General features: G+C 35.9%; 2 protein-coding genes and 1 long non-coding RNA gene across 9 annotated transcripts in view; 2 read left to right on the forward strand and 1 right to left on the reverse strand.

Moving 5' to 3' along the window:
* The window catches only part of LOC126874363 (uncharacterized), an 84255-nt gene extending 68778 nt beyond the window's left edge, over positions 1 to 15477 (reverse strand). For 6 of the 7 annotated variants that reach the window (XM_050636306.1, XM_050636300.1, XM_050636302.1 and 3 more), the window contains exons 1-2: positions 15302 to 15471; positions 14724 to 14993 (exon numbers count right to left, since the gene is read on the reverse strand). The gene's annotated coding sequence lies outside the window, so the exon portion shown is untranslated. Of the gene's footprint in view, positions 1 to 14723; positions 14994 to 15301 lie in introns of all 7 variants that reach the window. The other variant, XM_050636298.1, reaches the window with a different exon arrangement.
* The window catches only part of LOC126874356 (midasin), a 137616-nt gene that overhangs the window by 77282 nt on the left and 39890 nt on the right, over positions 1 to 20444 (forward strand). The gene's annotated exons all lie outside the window — the stretch shown is intronic.
* On the forward strand, positions 1127 to 4557 carry LOC126874378 (uncharacterized). Its single transcript, XR_007692779.1, has 3 exons — positions 1127 to 2138; positions 2203 to 2326; positions 2597 to 4557. It is a non-coding gene; the product is annotated as an uncharacterized LOC126874378 (long non-coding RNA).

Raw genomic sequence — 20444 nt, forward strand, 5'->3', positions numbered from 1 at the left:
GAGAGAGAGAGAGAGAGAGAGACGATAGAACCGGCTAGCACGCGTTACTGTGGTTTAGTGGTGCGTTCGAATCGGAATTGCTGTTAACTAATAAACGAAATCGCCCGGTTCTTCGAGTTAACGATGCTGTTCGGATATTCCCTGTGTTGCCTCGTTTGTTTGCCTTCGTTTGTGCATGTTTGCGCTCACTTGCGTCTGCGTGCTGCCTTTACTGCGCTACAAATGTTACTTTTGCTAACTATACAGAAATTTTTAGGAAATTTTTTAGGAGATTTTTAGGAAAATCTATATTTTTTAGTAGATTTTTAGAAAAATCTATATTTTTTAGTAGATTTCAATGAGCTTCAAATATGTCACAATGGAGGGCATTTCTTTTTTCCCTGTTGCTGCTGGTCGGTTTTTATTTCCGAGGTATTGGAACGCCCGGAAAGTTCCTTCCGATTTACATTTCCATTCCATGTACATTTATCGAATTACATAGGTGGCATTTTCTTGCACAATTTTCTCCATCTTTCACGCAACTTGAATGCTCCATCGTTGCAGAACCTCTCAGGTTTTTTCGCGAGAAGCTTCTCCGTATCATCTTTCGTGTCGATCAAATTGCTGAAAAATCGGAACTAACTTGCCGCGACGATCCAATATCATATAAAAATAGTTTTCATATCCTGAAATTCGCTTCTGAATTTCGGCTAGTCTCGGATTAAACGATACGTTAAAATATGACACTCGTACGAAATTTTATGGTGTATTTTTATTCGTTTATTGAGGACATCTCGACCATAATACAGAGAGACGTAGTTATGCGGCTATCATAGTTGAAATAGCGACGAAATAAAAATTCAGCGGTGTAGCCAGTGCTGAATTTTGTTTGTTCTACGGTAGGTGGCTGTATTCTTATACAGCGCATCCTAAACCATTTTGTGTAAATAGAAAAGGCAAATAAGCGAGTTTTATATGGGTTGCACTGCAACAGTATCCAGCAATACTGGCGTGAAATAATTTCCAATAAATCTATCGATATATCAAAATGTTGCACCGTGCATTATCATCGTACAAATTAATTAATTAATAGAATCTTAGTTTATAAAACTCTTTGAAACAATTCGCTGAACAAGCTGGATTCGTGGCGTTTCTTCTTCACTTTTAACACGAATCTTCTTGACATGTAACGCCGATTTACAGCGATGTTCTTCTTCCTCTTCTTTTTAGGGCAAAATCGAATGGCGCGGCAGAGTCCAATTTCAAAGAAACGCAGTTTCGTCCGTTTCGAAGCAGATTCGCTACGTTTTACGATACAAAACGCTAATTTACAAAGTCAATCGACTTTCGTAGGCTTCGCGTGCTATTTTTAATTTCCGCGTGTATTTGCTATTTGTCGTCCGGATTGCCGTTTGAAGCGGCGTTACAGCGTAATAACAGAGCCGGTTTGTTGAACAAAGCACAGCGGCAATAAAGTGGCGAATGGAATTTTTCGCTCGCCTCGTCTTGCCGGCTGCTTACTCATTTTAATTTTCCCTGGCTTAATTTCGCCCAGCACTCTACCGGCACTTAATTTAATACAACTATCTCACGCAGACTTTTTACCATGCGCTTCCTTCATTCTCTCAGAGACGGAACAAAGCTTGTTCTTCCGTAGAAATTTTACGTCTCAAACAGGTCAACCGTTAAGTTTCGTGGTTAAAATGTTATTACGTTAGGTGTTCAAATTTTAAAGATATTTTTGAGTTTTGAAGATATAATCAGCAAGATGTAATTATTACGATGTAATTAAGCAAATAGTTTAACACTTTGAATGCCACGCGGCAATCACATGTTTCGATCGGGACGCCACGGGAGTATTTTTATTATTCAAAGTATATAATGGTAAAATAATAATAAATTGATGATGTAAGACAACATTCTTTCCCAATGGACCGTTTATCTTATTGGTGGTCACGTGACGCCTGTGTAACGTAGCGGTCACGTGGTGGTCACGTGGTAACAGTTGATAGCGACATATTGTAACAAGGTTTCGTTTATTTCAACAAACCATTCGCTTCCGTTATTTCGTCGTAAACAAAACGTGCAGAATATATTGTTGAATATATTGTAGAAGATATTAGTAAACAGTATTTGCTCATTCTACATATAATAGTAAGGTATGTTCACACTTCTAACTTCAATTATATGATTATAAAGCAGCATTTACGATTATTTTTTAAGCTGTGTGTTACAACCGTCAGCGAGCGAGCGAAAACGCGTCAGCGAAAGGCGTAAATTCTCGCTACGATTCTGATAATCGACGCCCCGAATCAGTCGTTCCCCTGTTTCGATTAGGATAACAGAGGTAGTTCAAATGATTGTAACACTGAATTAACAGGGTTAATATAAACTTGTATATTTAACAATATTTAAAGTTATAATTAACACGTTACAGATGATTTAACGATGATACAACTAATTTATTATTATAATTCCACTCGACTTTATGATATTTCTCGACGTATTCGTTTGACTAAGCGATCTTGATTTTATTTCTCTGAACCTCTCGATGTATTCGGTTTGAATCCTCATTTGCTACTGACTGCTCTTCGATTTTGTCCTTTGTCTTCTCTAGGAGACGACCCCCACCACGCTCGGGTCTCGCAACTGTTCGCGCCTATGGTCACGTATGCCACCTTTTTTGTGTAAATAAAATAACGGACCGAAGGCGAATCTATGTTTCTAGAACTCGCTGCTTGACGACAACTATGCGTTTATCCCTACTTTGTGTATTCTCGACGGTCGTGTAAGACGATCTGTCTGCGACGCTGTAGTACCAAGGGAGACGGTTAGGAACACGGACTATAGTGAGCCTCGGGGCGTAACAGTGTGTTTATAATAATATTCGTAAATTACCCCTCAAAGATATGGATGCAAACACAGTGCACCGTTAGATACAAGATTTGTTCTCATTTTTTTTTTATTAATGTTCTAATAAAAATGTTTAATTGTTCAATGGGGCACTTTTCATTTCAAAGTATTTTCTATTTATCGGTTATATTCAAAATGCCCTAACTGTCCATTTTCATACAATTTTTACAATTGCAAGAAGTTGAAGCGCTCCGGTCACCAATGATCAACGTGACAGTCAAAGTGTTAACGAGTTTCGATAACGTTGTCTGTAACAGCTATAAATAATAATTGCCAGCAATTCCATGTATATTACTCGGCCAAATTTCCTATAATAGGCTGAATCACGATTATCACACCTGTTGTTATTGTGGTAAATTGAAATTGGCTAGGGGTTGTGGTCGAGTGGTTGGCTTATTTGTGTTAATGGAGAAGGATGGATGGCGCGACAATCGAAGAAATTGTGCGGTGGTAGTGGAAAATACAAGTGTCATAAACGCAAACCTGTTTCATGGATAATAATTCGTAAGCTTGCGTGTGATTTCTTTTATGAACAATTTTTACGAAAGTATTTTATAATAAACGTTTGGTCACTAGATCGGTGTACACGAGACGTCGTTTCTTTCGAGTTTGAATTTGTCACACCAATATCGTGGAATTTATATTTTCTTCTATCGTTAATTTTAATATCCTATTGTAATAATATTTTATAATTATAATATTTAATAATATTTTAATAATAGCCTACCGATAAAACGTAAAAATTCTTCAGAATTTAAAGCGATATTCGAGATTCCTTTGAAACGCCATACTCCGAAATCTAAAATCTAAAATACATTTGAAAATACGTTTCTTCGTGTTTTGCGCTCGGTAAGAGAGCAGAATAAAGCTGGCTGAAAGGGGAACGTTGAAAAGTATTTCCATTTATTCCCTTCCGTGGAATCCCATGGCTTAGGATATTTTCAACTACGAAAGAGACCTCTTTGTCGCGAGTAACGATGCTACACGACGCGATAAACGTTTCACCAACGACTTTTACCAGCTCCCACGCGATCGAATCACCGACAATTCCCCGGCGGATCGGACGCGCTTTCTCTTCGCTGTATTTCCGGTTCCGCTGTTCTGCACGCGAGCATGCGCGTCTTTCGAGTCCCCTGTAATTTCGTTACCGAGTCTGCAAACAATTTCAACCGCACACCGAATTTCCAGAGAGCCACGATTGCCAATCGAAGTTGCTTGGATGCTGTTTTTTGTGACGAAGTTGCCACAATTTCCGGCGAATATTTCGAACGTGGCTTGAAAACTTTCTAACGCCGACGGTATAATTCGAGGAATTGCAGAGCACGCGGATACGTACGAAATTCGACAAATTGTACGAAACGCGGCGCAAGTGGATTAATACAATTTTAGATGACGTCAAAGGAACAGGGAAATGAACAGAGTAAATTTATAAAAGGAGAGAAGAAGCAACAGTTCGAATAACGCCGTTATTAGCTACTAAGCCGTAAATTAAATTTATCGTGTACAGTAGTTACTTCGTCCAAAAATTTTATTACTGGACATTATGAACAAATTAAATGGGTAAACGAAAAATCAATTAAACGGGTAAACGAAAAACCAATTAAAACGACAGGCTAATGGGCTGGTATTGGATCTAAAAAAAAAAAAAAAGGGAAAAAACGAAATGAGAGAAAAAAACGCCGTAGTTTTAATAATTCCGTCGCCATCAATCCAAACTGCAAATTAAATCCTCCGTTTATGACTGCTTCCCGTCAAAAATATTCGAGCTAGAGGAAACGTACATGGTTGATACTGTGGTGGAAGATAATAAATTAATTACCGCTTACTTGTGCTTAACGTCATATATCTTAAGTTTTTTTTTTTTTTAAATTATTCATTTCATATTTTTATTTTTTCATCACGTGGCCGACACGTCGTTATCTCACATACCGTTACTCTTCAATTATCGCCAACGGTAGATATTACTATATAATATATTACAATACACAATATAATATAATATAGAATATAATATATATTATATTGTATAGTATAATATATGCAGTATACAATACCGTATAGTATACATAGTATGTATAATAGTATGTATAATATGTATACCATATAATATAATATTTATTGCAATGTCATCTATTAGCTATCGTCAACGTTGGAGATATTACTATATAATATACTGTACAATATAATGTATATTATATACATATAATATAACAATATACAATATAATACAATATATATTGTATTGCATAATATGCATAATATATATAGTAATACGTATAGTATATATACTATACAATATGATATTTATTGCAATGTCATCTATCAACTGTCGTCAATGTTAGAGATATTACTTTATAATATATTACAGAATACGATATAATATACAATATATATTATATTGTATAGTAAAGTATATGTAATATACAATATAATATTTATTGCAATGTTATTTATCTACTGTCGTCAACGTTAGAGATATTACTTTATAATATATTACACAATACAATATAATATATATTATATCATATTGCATAGTCTAATATATGTAATATACAATATATATTATATCGTATAGTACACATACTACATATAGTAGTATGTATAGTATGTATACTATACAACATAATATTTATTCATCATTTAATCATCTGTCAGCTATCGTCAACGTTAAAGATATTACTATATAATATATTATATAATATAGTATGTACTATATACATATAATTTAATAACATACAATATAATATAATATACAATATATATTATATCGTATAGTATACATGGTATATATAGTAGTATATATAGTATATATACCATACAAAATAATATATACTGCAAAGTATGGTATATATACTATACAATATAATGTATACTGTACAGTGTAGTATATATACTATACAATATAATATCTATTGTATAGTATATTATGTACAATAGAAGAACTTTATATATAATATCTCTTTATAGAGATACAACTGCTTAATTCTACTTTATTCCATACCTGTGAGAACAATTGCACAATAGTAATATTAAAGATACCTGGAGAAAGATGTAACATGTGGTAATTTGAATGGCGTTAGACAGAACGAATGGCGGGAATTTCAAGATGAAATCTGAGACGTCGAATATTCGAGAAGTTGTAAGAAAGTACAAGTAAGACATATATTCAGCGAAATGAAATGCTTGTCCAGACGTTTCAGTGGACCAACATTGTTAAAAAGTGCAAGGAAATTTATGAACGCGATAGATCAATGAAAACGATAAAACGGAGAGAAATGACCGCAAAATTTTCCTTCGCAAATATAAATTAAAAGATCAGAAGGTGAATTTACATGGCTCTGAAAAAGTAAAACACGTTAGAAGCAAAAGTACAGCAGTTGTAACAATACAACATTGTCACGAGTGTCGTCCACTCAATTAATGTCGCGAATTAAATTTTCCAATTGTCACAAAAACCGTAAAGAGAAGATCAATTGAAAAATCACAGAACAGATACACAATACTTCCCAATGAATAATTCGAAAAAAAGAAAAAAAAAAAAGAGACAGCGGTGGAAGTATAATAATGACAAACTACATGAAACTGCGAACTAAATTTCACCGAACACGGCGGTTTCCCATCAAATCATCGGAAAATAAACAAACGGGCCTGGCATAAATTACGCGAAACGCTTTTCCACGAATTTAATGGCTGCGTGTCGTATTAACGAGAGGAACGTTAGTTTGCTTCTGTCGTTCACCTTGCCAAGTTGTTATTTCCACGACGTATTAACGCGCCGCAATGTGAAGGCTGTCGCAATAAACCGCGATCTCGTTTTTCGTGTGCTTCGTTTTTCCCTTTTCACGAATTTTTCTCTCTGTCTTTTTTTTTCTCGGCGTCATGATCCGGCTTGAAACGAAAACCGGAAAAATCATCGCAACCACGATGAACAGGAACGCGGTGAATAAAGAGACAGACAGATTGGTGGAATCGTTATTTGCTTGGTCGACGAGGATCTGCAGTGTCAACGACATTGTTAGATTAAGTTTTATCGTTCAGTTGAAATGTTATCTTTGATAATATTCGTCTCGTACGAAAGTTCTATTCAATCGATCAATTTAGATTGTAATATGATACAATGGAATACGCAACGTAATACACCGACGGGAACATCTTTTCTGTATGAAAAGAGACGCGTTTGACAAAATTTGAAGAATTTGCGAATGAAGAAAATTTGAAGAAGATTTGAGGAAATTTGAAGAAATTTTGTAGAATAATATCAAGCAGATAATGTGAGGAAACTTTAGAAAGAAAGATGAACTGTATTAAAAATATTATAATTATGAAAACTAAATAATTGAAATACAATGTAGATTTTGTAGAATATTTCTAATATCAAGCAGATAGTGTGAGGAAACTTTAGAAAGAAAGATGAACTGTATTAAAAATATTATAATTATGAAAACTAAATAATTGAAATACAATGTAGATTTTGTAGAATATTTCTAATATCAAGTAGATAATGTGAGGAAACTTTAGAAAGAAAGATGAACTGTATTAAAAATATTATAATTATGAAAAGTAAATAATTGAAATACAATGTAGATTTTGTAGAATATTTCTAATATCAAGCAGATAGTGTGAAGAAACTTTAGAAAGAAAGATGAACTGTATTAAAAATATTATAATTATGAAAACTAAATAATTGAAATACAATGTAAATTTTGTAGAATATTTCTAATATCAAGCAGATAGTGTGAGGAAACTTTAGAAAGAAAGATGAACTGTATTAAAAATATTATAATTATGAAAACTAAATAATTGAAATACAATGTAGATTTTGTAGAATATTTCTAATATCAAGCAGATAGTGTGAAGAAACTTTAGAAAGAAAGATGAACTGTATTAAAAATATTATAATTATAAAAACTAAATAATTGAAATACAATGTAGATTTTGTAGAATATTTCTAATATCAAGTAGATAATGTGAGGAAACTTTAGAAAGAAAGATGAACTGTATTAAAAATATTATAATTATAAAAACTAAATAATTGAAATACAATGTAGATTTTGTAGAATATTTCTAATATCAAGCAGATAGTGTGAAGAAACTTTAGAAAGAAAGATGAACTGTATTAAAAATATTATAATTATGAAAAGTAAATAATTGAAATACAATGTAGATTTTGTAGAATATTTCTAATATCAAGCAGATAGTGTGAGGAAACTTTAGAAAGAAAGATGAACTGTATTAAAAATATTATAATTATAAAAACTAAATAATTGAAATACAATGTAGATTTTGTAGAATATTTCTAATATCAAGCAGATAGTGTGAGGAAACTTTAGAAAGAAAGATGAACTGTATTAAAAATATTATAATTATAAAAACTAAATAATTGAAATACAATGTAGATTTTGTAGAATATTTCTAATATCAAGTAGATAATGTGAGGAAACTTTAGAAAGAAAGATGAACTGTATTAAAAATATTATAATTATAAAAACTAAATAATTGAAATATGATGTAAGCAAATGATTCGGTTCAAAGATAGTGATTACTGCCTCTACTTTATTCATTAATTCGTTAAACTAATTTGTACGATTCGTTAAAATTGAAACAGCGTTACTGCAAATCGATTAAAGCGTTCTAATGTGCCGGAACGTTGGTGCAAGTAGAAATGTTTGGCGAAACAGCGACAGTAAAAGCGGCAACGTTAAATCTAACAAGGTTGTAATTCTCGTCCCATAAATTTCGCCGCGTCTTCGCTCTGAATTTCGAATGGCTCGGTTATTTCCATGGCTAACTGCGTTTCGTTCCTGTCCGTGTTATCTAACGTCGCCTATAAACCGTTAAACCTTCCTGTTGTTCCCCCCTTTTTTTTGTTTTCGTTAGTCGTCGAACCTGTTAGTCGTCGGTGAAATATCAGATTACTTTTTAACGGAGAATTATTTTTCCTCGTGGACGTTCTCGAGAATGTTAGGTGCGAAGGTTGCTCGTCTAACTCCGTGTTACAGAATATTATTAAAATTTTAGAAAAGCAATAAATGTGCAGATAATGGAATTTTCTAGTAATAGAACAATACATAAATCTTCCGATATTTACTGAAATATACTTCAATGTGTCATAAATAAATTACGTTGAAATTAAAAAATATATTGCTCGTCGTAACAAGTCCCGGAGACTCTATTTTTTCAATCGCGAATTTGCATGAATATTATCCGCAGCCTGCTTACGACGTTTCCACAGTGAAATAATTCTTTGCCCAAGTTGCATCTGCTCGTTTAATTTAATTATTAAAATTAATTATTCTGCTCTGTAAAAATACAAATTTTAAATGAACGTGCACTGTTTACCGACCGATGTTAAAGTCAAAATACACTTGGAAACTGTAGAAAATCGCTAACAGCGACGGCTTAATTATGCATTGAAAAGAGCAATTCCGCGCGATATTCTACGTCATAGGAGACAAGCTCACATTCTTGCCACTCGACTGCGCCCTCCAGCTCCATCTGATGGCGTTCCTCGCTTATTAGACCCACAGGGTGTAAAGAATCCTTTCGTTCCTCCAATTTCGCTGAGTTCGCCTTCGTTTTCCCAGTGATGAACACACCTAAGTGAGAAACTTTTTCGGCAGAAAGAACTTAATCAACCGGCGAGATAAACTTTTTCTTATTTAACTAGTTTTTATTTAACTCAGCTCGTCATACTCAGCTCGTCTGGTTGGCAAACTATGGATCAGATGGGAAATGATTTTCCATTTATATCTTCCATGTACACTCCGTCTCATAAGTTTATTTTATTATAGCCGCTATTAGGCCATTTCTCAGGTTTGGTACATCAGATTGTTACATGTGAACTATCGTCTTTTTTTTTTAAGTTTGCTTTTGAAGTTGTTTTTTTAAATACGAGGAAATTTACTACGAATCGGTACATTCGACGTTCAGAAGATTTTTGACAGCAACGTGAAACTTGGTTACCGCCACGTTCACGTACAGTCGGAATATTCGTGCGATCTCCTTACGCGAACTTCGACTTCGGAAGAAGCGCGACGAAGCTTTCTGGAAACGTAAAATTAGCATTTGGGGAAGATTAAAGACCTAATCCACTCGAGCAGTTTCTTCACGCGTAAATTGTCTTCGAGAGATTTATAAACGTAGGGACCGTAATAGCTCCGTTTAAGATTCTCGAATTTTAAAATCCAGTCTTACGGGTTTAGAATAACGAAACAAAGTAGTCCTTGAAACAGTTCGAGAAATTGAATGATTTGGAGAATTTAATTTTAACATTTAATATGCATCGATGTAAGAAACGTAGAACGCAACAACTAGCCCAAATGATCAAAAGCAAATAGTCAATCGATTAGAGTCTTGCGTTTATAGAAAGTTATAATCTAACATATCTGTACATAGAAAAAGAGCAACACATTTACAGGAATCTCAATAACACAATAAATTACAGTAATTATACAGGGTGGTTGGTAACTGGTAGTACAAGTGGAAAGGGGGTGATTCTACGCGAAAAAAGAAGTCGAAAATGTAGAATAAAAATTTTTCGTTTGAGGCTTTGTTTTCGAGAAAATCGACCTTGAATTTTCGCTCGGTACGCGTGCGGTACGTTATAACGGATCTCACTCTAGATCGTTGTCTCGATAGAAAAATTAAAAAAAAAATTGTTATTCTAAAATTGTTCATAGCGTGCATGGAACTGAATAACAACAAATGAACAACAAAATGAATGCCAAAATTAATCGAAATATTAGATAGAAAAGAAATGAATTTTACTATCGAAACAAAAGTTGACGATTATTGTTATAATAACTCGGACGAAATGATAATTCTTAAGATTCTCAGAATAATTTTTTAACGATTGTTTAGATTTAAATTAGACTTAAATTTTTTGATACTTAGTCCCAATACTTATGAAAGATGATGTATTGAGTTGGCAACCAAGTGATTGCGCATTTTGTCATTAGGTTAGGTTAGGTTAGATTAGGTTAGGTTAGGTTAGATAAGGTTAGGTTAGATTAGATGAGGTTATGTTAGGTTAGGATAGGTTAGGTTAGTAGCAAAATCTAAAGAGTCGCTTGATTATCGGAAAGTTGGAAAATTTCGCGTTTCGATAGCCTTTTGCTTTTCATGGAAATGTATTTCGCGAGATATGTACTCGAACGTTAGCGCTTTTACGTACTCTGTTTTACTAGAAATAATGCAAAGCTTTCGGCTTGCTGAATTAATTCACTTAAAATGAAAACTTGCGTAAAAGGGTACAGGGTTGGTGGCTGGGCACTTAAAACTTTCAAATAAATTGCGGAAGTTGTACCGTTTTATTTTAATTCCAATTTTAAAGTGCATTTCAAACGCGCCAGCCTATTTCAAATTCTCTTGCACACACTTCGAATAATACGATCGATATTTTTGTACATTCGATTACGTCTCGATTAGCCCTTTTTAAACTTATTTTGGCTTTTTAATTACTAAAAAATAATAAAATATCATCGTCCATCGATCAAGAAATTCCCTCGTCCAACAGATACTATCGATTTCTTTGAAACAAGAAATTAATTCTTCTACGTATACCAATGCAAATGAATATTTTACAGTAATTCTATAATTCTACGAAATTTCTGAAAATAAATTCTTCAATTATTCAATATACGTAGAACAGTTTCAGAAGAAGATAGGTTAGAAAGAATGGGGCTCGGCCCATCAAATTCCATCGGCTTCCTTGAAACAACACACAATGGCTGAAGCTCGGAGATATCGAGTGGCAACGACCTAATGGCTTAATGCCGCCACGATTATTAGTTAAGGGTTAATTATGACAAACGCGTGCTCGCTCTCTTAAGTTCGATTTGAAGCCTAATTAGCGCAGAGTGCTCTTGCAATCGAATTTGTGGCGGGCCTGGAAAATTGTTTCAAAGGTCTGAAGCTGCGTTTCAACCCGCGATGACACACTTTCCCAAGTCAAAAACCAATCGAACGTTGGCCCGACTCTGTATGGCGTTGAATACTTTGAAAGGGAAATAAGAAAAAGGATAACGAGGCCCATTTGCGTTCCAGGCGTTTCTCAAATCCTCCATTTCCATTTCCATGGTTCGTAATCGGATTTACACTTTTTCTTTTTTTTTTTTTTACTCCATAGTATCAAATAAAGCAGACAGTTGTTTCAACGTCGATTACAAATTAATACAACGAACAGTATAAATGAATTAGTGATGATAGGTTATGTATAAATAAATAGGTAAATAAATATAAATAAATAGGTTATGTTCTTTGTCAGCCCTAACCTCTACTTTCGTTTCGAACTATTAGTAACCTCGATAATGTTCGTATTTATGTTCGTTTCAACGAATGTAAAATAATCCTCAAACGAAATATCAAGTTTTCCTTTTTAAGAATTTTATTAATTATATTTGGCTGATCGTAAATTTAATTTAACAAGAAGAAGAGCCGCAGTTTGCCACTGCCTGCAATGTACATAACGATATATTCCAATCTCTAATTAATATGGATTAATATGTATTTGGTGGGAATTCATTTCGCAAAGTCAACAACCCATGATGGTCTATCGTAACAAAAGCTTCCACAGGAATTCGAAACAATGGCGTATACTATCTTCATTCTAAATACATAAATTCTTTTTTCTTACTGCAGACGTAAGACTCGGTAAATCGACTTATTCCATTCTTCTTTTCCATTTATGAAACGTAAGACTCTTTCCTTGGTATTTGCCCCTTAAATAGGAGCTTTCAGTTTTTACCAAAGGCAATTCAATCTCGTTCCCTTTTCTTCGTTCTTCGTAGGCGAAAAAATGAAATTCTTTTAATCTCGCGAAGGAAGCGTAACACGTTTTAGTTAGAACAATGTTTGATCGATCGTTTAAGGAAATTTTGTATGGTCGATACGAGAGAATGTTCCAATATTCAGTAGGTTTAATATCGAAAACCGTGTCAAGCATTCGACAGTCGAAGAAAGAAAATCGTGATCAAGATGAAAGAGGCAGCGTTTCATTTTACGTAGAAATATATATACCGTTGGACTTTCCTTCTCTGCTATCTAAATGAGGAACAGTATCACAGCCGGATAACCAGAATGAGAAGAGAAATTTACTTTTACGTACAGAAAGCTAGGTAGCAAGAAAGCTGACTAAAACTATCATTTTTACTGTGAAAAGGAAAAGTAGACAAATTAGAAATTAATAATTACATTATATAACAACGAATAATTACATTCGTTGCAATGTTTTCTACTTATAAAAATTACAAAATTCCAATTGTAATAACGTTACAAATTCTTGGATATTTCATATGGTGAAATTGTCGAAGATTGCTTTCAAATTTTTCTTCTAAGGTTTACGTTCTTGCAAACAAATATATTTTTTTTTAATTATAAAACTCGACCAATGACTTTGACTAAGTCGCTAATTCTATAAATCATAACGATCAACGTTATTGCAAAGAATTAACTTGAAAAAAGAGAAATCTCTTACAACATGGAACACCAATCAACCATGATTTATATTCACGGAAAAGGGAAAAATTCGATTACGTTTCTCGTGGCAGAGTGAAAAACGCTGATCGTCTGTCATCCTTCTTTTCAGTGGAAATTCTTTCATAGAAAATTCTATTAAGGTAGAAACGCCGTTGCTACAGTCGGCGTTCGAAACAGCAGCGAAGCTTGATTTTCCAAAATCCGGTTACAGTTTCTAAGAGGCTGTAATCAACCGAGAATTTAATTCTCACAGCCGAAGAGAAAAGGATTTACGATTAATACGAAACACCTAACGAACCGACATTTTTCAACGTTCTCTCGACCAAACAAAATCTCGTATTACGAACAGCTTTACAAACAACAGTAATTTGTGGCCTTAGGCATGTACACAGTCTCTGAATCAAACGAAAAGAAAAAACACTCAAATACGTACTGTCGAGAGATATAAGTAAAATTGAAAGAATTTGCATATGAAACATTTTTCTAAAATAATTCAATTGTACCATTTATGACCATTGTTCGTAAAAGTCGTATAAAACCGACTATCCTTGAAAGTGGCGTGGCTCTAGCAGATGTACGATATAAGCCACGATAAATCACAGACATGTGTTAAACTTCCACATCCTCGTATTTCAATATTCCATACTGTACATTTAAATAGCCCAACATCTATCATCCCGTCACTCTATGTTTCTCAAAATATGGTAAACGGTCCTCCGGGAATGATCATCGAAATACGATCAGAAATACCGAGAGCTATCCAAATTGAGCGTCAAACAAAATACGCAAAATTAAGAATAAATGAAATTAACCGTCAACAACTCTCTTAGATGTTGGCGCGTGCGTGGAGTCGCGTAAAACGCCACCCAAATCAAAGGGTAAACAAAAGAAACTGGCGATGAATGTCGAATCAGCCCAAAACGACTGATAACGTTGACCATCTTGAACATTGTACGGATTTTCGGCGAAAATACTGGGAACCGCGATAGATCGAGTCCTATTTCGCCATAGAAGGTTCAGTTTTTGTCAAATGTATCGTCTCAGGGCGATTCTACCTGAAGTCATCCGCTCTGTTGAACAAGTATATTCTATGAATCATGGTAAAAAGGCAGGAAAACGCTAGTGAACCGTGAACGCGTGCACGGAATCCCATAGAAACACGCGGCGCCTAAAAGCGAGCACCAGCTGCAAAATGGGTGGATGGGCGTTTGATCGTCCCAATTAACAAGGCGCTACGCAACCTGAACGAAAAAGAAAAAAAACGCTAATAAAGCATTAACCCAGATAACCACGCAATCTGGCGTCTTGCTGGAAAGAGAAGAAGCGGCGAAACTCGTTCTCTTAGGGATCCTCACCCGGTCCAGTCTAAGAACCAGTCGCTTGCTGCGGGACTTAAATCCAACCGCGAGCCTGATCACCGGTCCTCTCATCCCCCTAGTGTCACGTCTTCTCCGGGGGTGTGTCTCCGTGAAAATTCACCATATTTACTACGACAAGTATCACCACCCCCTACCAACCACCACCACTTTCACAACCACTACCACTTTTCTTGCCACCACTACCGGTCTTCACCACCGCCACCACGTTTCTCACTGGTCAATGAAACTTTTGTCTCCGTGTGTCATCTGTACAACATGTACATATGTATGTGTGTGTGTGTGTATATATATATATATATATATATATATTTGTACGAGCCGTCCGCAGGTCAAAGTGGTTAACTCCTTTTTCTCAAACTTTTTACATTTCAATGGCAAATCACTGGTGCGCGAACGATGCTTATCTCATATAATTCCATTTGTTTCCTCGCGGAGTTAACCGATTTCGTAGCTAAACGGCTCATATATGTATATATATATATATGTATATATATATATATATATATATATATATATATATATATATATATATATATATATATATATATATTTACATGTATAATTGATTATACGATAACGCGACAGATACGAACGTGTGGGAAGCTGAGTATGTTGTAAATGCGAGGGTGTGTAAGAGGGTAAGGAGAAAGAAAATAGACACGAACGAGGATACAGAGAGAGCGAGAGATCGCGATTCTGGCCTCCTGCGGTACTCTCGGCTCGGGGTGCGAGAGAGCACTGAGTTCCGAGTGGATGGAGCCCCTGATACTGAGGGTGCACAGGCCGAGAGAGAGAGAGAGACAGAGAGAGAGAGAGGGATGTTGGGACGACGGAAGCGTCCGCTCGGTGGAATCGACGCGCGCGCGTATTTCGAGCGTGTTCTCGGTGTTGTTTCGCGAGCGCGTTTTAGGGGTGGGAAAGTGGGGTTGGCAGAGAGATACCGATGGTTCGTCGAGTGGCACTCGGGGCCTCGAACCCGACGTCGTCCTGCGCCAGAAATTCTGACGCCTTCGGTTATAGCCGATCCGCTTTTGTTAAGGATACCACCGCGTGAATACGTACGAGGGTGAAGGTGAGCGACGAGAGCGATTTTCGGGCTGCGTGCTTTCGCCGTTGCTCGTCGACTTGGTTTGCAGTGGCTCGTGGAAATATTTGAACAGTTAGCAGAGAAAATTTCTATGTACGTACGTAGTACGCGCGTTATATAAGACGTTCTACAATTTTCTACAGAAACGCTTCACACACAGACATTGTTTGATCTGGTAAGAACATTTCTGTACGTCGATTTGTAGCTTCTTTAGGCGTTGAGTAAATTTCCGATGCGTAGAGCAGACAAAGTTGCAGGTAATACATGTGCAAGTGTTGGAGCAATTATCAGAGAAAATTTGCATGTGCGTTGTATAATTCAGTTGAATGGGAGAATTTCTGTACGTGGATTTTGAGGAAGGCCAAGCGGAAGCTATCGGACCGATCGACTTGATCTATCGCGCGCGGTTCCACATGCCAGCGGCGTTACTTCCGCCGCTGACACGAGGGGATCACACTTTTTGCTCGGGTCTCTGATTGTCCCGAAAGAGGTGGAAACGGCACCAAGTGAATTAGAATGGGGGCTCGCGGCTCGAAATATTCGTCTTGGCTCGGTCGACGTGAAAAATTAACGGCACGTAGAATACCAGCGCACGAGAGATATTTTTCAGCGGAACAGGCATCTGGAACGTCTTATTATTAGACTGTAGGCTGTGGGGTTAACGTTCACGACGACGACGACGATTCACCGAGCAAAAATGAAGAATTAATCAAGTTCTCGGGCCAAGTCGCGATCTCGGTCCTCCTGTTTCGCTGTAATTCCACTAACATTATTAGCGAACTTTTGCAACTCAGGACGCTGCACGCTGCGTCTAATACCAGGCTTTTCAGGCTACCAGACCGCATCCAATAGAAAGAGATTTCTCACGTTTCGCCAATAGTTAGCTTCATCGGCAGTCCAAGAACGCACCAACATCGGCCTTTCTATATGCAACTAACTAATTCTTCTAATTAAAAGATCTATACACTATGGAGCTGTTCTATATTCAAAATTTTGTTCGCATGTTTTTCTAAATTGAGATGTCTGTGGTATCCTTTCATCGACTAAATGCACATGACATTGGTATCGATTTCGCTTGAAACAGTAAAACACGGCGAGAAGAAAAACGAAGCGGATTTCGCTTAGTTTCGGGGATATTTGAGTGCATTGATTAAAATTGCACGCTTCCCATATACCGGGTGGCCCACTTCACTCGTACATGTTAAATATCCGTTTAACATTGGAAGAAAAGAACTATTTCGCACATCCTACCGATTCTGAGTATTCGCGAACAAATTACAATAATTGCACACTTCCCATATACCGGGTGGCCCACTTCACTCGTACACCTTAAATATCCGTTTAACATTGGAAGAAAAGAACTATTTCGCACATCCTACCGATTCTGAGTATTCGCGAACAAATTACAATAATTGCACACTTCCCATATACCGGGTGGCCCACTTCACTCGTACACCTTAAATATACGTTTAACATTGGAAGAACAGAGGGCTATTTCGCGCGTCCTACCGATTTCGAGTATTCGCGAACAAGTTAATATAATTGCGCGCCTCCCATATACCGGGTGGCCCACTTCACTCGTACACCTTAAATATCCTTTTAACATTGGAAGAACAGAGGGGTATTTCACACATCGTACCGATTCTTAGTATTCGCGAACAAGTTAAAATAATTGCACGCCTCCCATATACCCGGTGGTCCACTTCACTCGTACACCTTAAATATCCGTTTAACATTGGAAGAAAATATCTATTTCGCGCATCCTACCGATTCTGAGTATTCGCGAACAAATTAAAACAAAACCGTGTAAGGTAGGTTAGGTTTGCCGCGTGTTGACGATTAACAAGCCCTTCCTCCGCCATGGTACCAGATATTTAAAGATCTCCTGTTGGAATAACAATAAATTAATAATAATGAAACGAATGTTCGTGATTCTACGGTAACACAATTATCGTGACTGTGCTCACAGTACGTTGTTCGACACTCTAAATTCTCGAATGGTAAATCGCGTGTCAAGAGTAGTTTACGAGTAAGAAATGGTCCAGCTAATAGGTTAAAGGACGATTTAGCTGGATGCAATATACGAGGCTACTCGTTGGTTTATGTTATAGCAAACCAATAGTAGAATCTGGCCGCAGTATCTACATTATCTAGAACAGGCAGGCCAGCAGCTGAAACTGTGTATACAAGCAAGAGCCTTAGTATGCAGTTTCTGCTGAACATTGTATCCTGCTTGACTGTACGCGAACTTGCGTAGAAACGACGTCACAACATCTATTCTATGTCCTGGATAACATGGATATTATCTGCTTGTTTTCCGTGTATGTAGTTTCGATTTATGGATACAGCTTATGACAAAATTAGGGCAACTTTTGGAGTAACAATTATTCGCCATTACGTTAACTTTAGTTACGAAATTACGAGAGATTTGCAATAATTCGCGGTTAAACTTGTTTAATATTTTTCTGTATCCATTGAACGTTACAATTTTCGATTTTCGTTAAGTTTGTAGAGAACTGAAAGATCACACGACCTAGGAATAACTTCATTTTTTTAACTATCATAGTAAAATATAATAGTCGTTAAATTAGTTGATGGAATCATTTTGGCGCGAAAATTAACGCATTTAATGGTTGTGCGCTGATGTTCTCATAATCCTGCGCCATAAGCATAAGCCGCGTGCTAAATCCTATCATAACAGGTTAAGCCTCGAATAATACGAAACTCGACTAATACCATACAATGTAAATGATATCTGCCAATTTTACATTAAATATACATAGAGTGTAGTTAAAATAATTACACCACAATTGTTGCCTTATGCGCGCAATAATAACAATTTGTTCGATGGACAAAATTTACCTAATAGCCGTAAACTAATAATCGAGGGAAGAGACTTTATAGCGAGCGTTACGGAAGAAATGGTAAAACGGGGGGAATATCGTAGCATTTGCTCAAACAATTTATCGTTGACCTACTTGATACTAATAACTAAAGTAAAACGATACTAATGGTTGGGAATTCGTGCATAGATTATTAGCAAAAGATATTAGGCGAATAAAGAAACCGATGGAACTATGGCACGTATTTATATGGTAAAACGGTAATTTCGCGCGGACCATCTGTTTCAAATGTCAGTCGTAGATTTCGCGTATCTGTGCGTGTCATTCGCCATAGAGCTTTGCCCGTACGTCGAAACACAAAACTTGGCACTGCTCTTACGTTTGCAATTTAATTAAATTTATATAGAATAAATAAATATCAATTAAGAAAATTAATTTACAAATGAAGTTTAACCGCTATTGCTGGCACTAAATTTATCTTTATTAAAATTATTTCCTAAATTTAACTTTCATTAATTTACTAAATCTAATTATTAAATTATTATTAATATTTAATGTTAAATCATTTTATATAGATATATAAATTTTACTAATTAATAAATCATCATAAAATTTATTTTATATTATTAATACTTTTAAAATCAAAATTTAACATTCAATGGATTCTCGCAACAAAAACAAATTATTGCCACGTACGCCGTGTTAAATATAAATCGTCTGTGGTCATAAACGAAGAATGAGAGACACTTGGTGCGATTCAATCAAAACGTCGATACATTTATCGTATCTTCAACAATTTGCAAAGATACGATAGAGAAGAAGAAGAAGAGGAGAAGAGAGAGATGAAGAAGAGCTTCAGAATGACAACATTTTTAAATCAAACGATAGCTTCTAAAACTTGTAGCTAGCTACTGGAAATTGTAATATTTTGTATTATTTTAACGACGATGAGGAGAATTTATTTCTTCAATTTCCACAATGTAATCTGCCTGACAGTCGACGAGCCATCCGCTACCAAGTGATAGATTTATCATTAAAAAATTATTCCAATTGTTTCTCATTTCTGTTAAAATACTGTAAATTTCAAGAACAATTTACGTGGAGAAACAGGAACCTTAGGCTCCGTACGATTCGCAGATTTTCAATAGAACCTTCCTTCCGTACTTTTAACCCGCAACGCTGGCGGCTACCTTTGGTTTTTGGCGAATCGATAGGAAAATATATTGATACCACTCTTATCGCAATGTGCAGTTGTTTAGAAACTTTGGTCTAGTTCGGAGTATTCTGAAGCATTTCCGGTTAAGAGACGAAATTTAAGGCTGGACGAGATGCAACAAAAAGTAAGATTGTTAGTTAAATTATTATTGAAATTTATTATACCAACATCGAACCCGAACGAAGTCTCGGCGTTCTAAGCAAATTGCACTAATTGACAGCGCAAGCTTCACGAAATAGCGCAATCGTTTCACATGGCCTTCAGTGTTCGCTGTCATAATTTGCCTGCTATCTTTATGTCGGCGTATTTTTAGTGTCGGTTCACTATACGTTGCACAGCCTTTCGGGATGTGTTCGATCGATTCTGACTTGTTCCTGTCGCATACTTGGCATAGTTCTTCTTCATTTATACAGGGTGGTTGGTAACTGGTGGTACAAGCGGAAAGGGGGTGATTCTACGCGAAAAAATAAGTCGAAAATATAGAATACAAATTTTTCGTTCGAGGCTTTGTTTTCGAGAAAATCGACTTTGAATTTTCGCTCGGTACGCGC

The sequence above is a fragment of the Bombus huntii genome, chromosome 16, assembly GCF_024542735.1.
Source record: "Bombus huntii isolate Logan2020A chromosome 16, iyBomHunt1.1, whole genome shotgun sequence".
Classification (NCBI taxonomy): Eukaryota; Metazoa; Arthropoda; class Insecta; order Hymenoptera; family Apidae; genus Bombus; species Bombus huntii.